Source organism: Pollachius pollachius (genome assembly GCF_949987615.1).
Source record: "Pollachius pollachius genome assembly, chromosome: 5".
NCBI classification, from domain to species: domain Eukaryota; kingdom Metazoa; phylum Chordata; class Actinopteri; order Gadiformes; family Gadidae; genus Pollachius; species Pollachius pollachius.
Window position 1 is genome coordinate 14,260,220 of NC_136938.1, and position 647 is coordinate 14,260,866.

Sequence of the window (647 nt, forward strand, 5' to 3'; positions counted from 1 at the left end):
TGAAAGTGCGGCATATTTGAAAAAATGCGGCCCCCGTATATGGACTTTGGCTGATTATGCGTTGAATTATGCGATCGCATAATGGCGTTTTTCTGGAGGGACTGAAAGAAGAACCAAACAGAGATAATACACATGCCATTTAAAGACACATAGTAAGGGAACGAAGGGATATTCCAGTTTTTTTGGACTGCTTTGTTACATACGGCAGGGGACCTACCCCTGCCGTGGTTCGTGCTTTTAGCATCGATGCCTTATACAACCATGATTAATCGTAACAAACACAGAAAGAACCTTGTTCCCGTTTGAGGGTCATTACTTCTGATCACGGCACAAGACTGTGTTTGGTTTTAATGGCGCATAATCCGTCGTTTATCACCTGTCAAACCAACGTTCTCCTTTGCTTTGGTATTATTTAGTTTTGTCAAAGACATCGAACTATATATTTGTAACTTAAGCTATTCAAAATACAAATTGTAATTATATATCCGCGTGTTATCTGTCGTTACTTTTATTAATTTATTACTTGTTATTTTGGGGTTGGTTAAATATTGAGCTGTTTCTGCTATATATTCCCCCCAGCTCTGTCGCTCTCCGATTGTCCACAAGCTCTGCTCCTATCTTACTGACGCAAACAGCGCCTCCTAAAG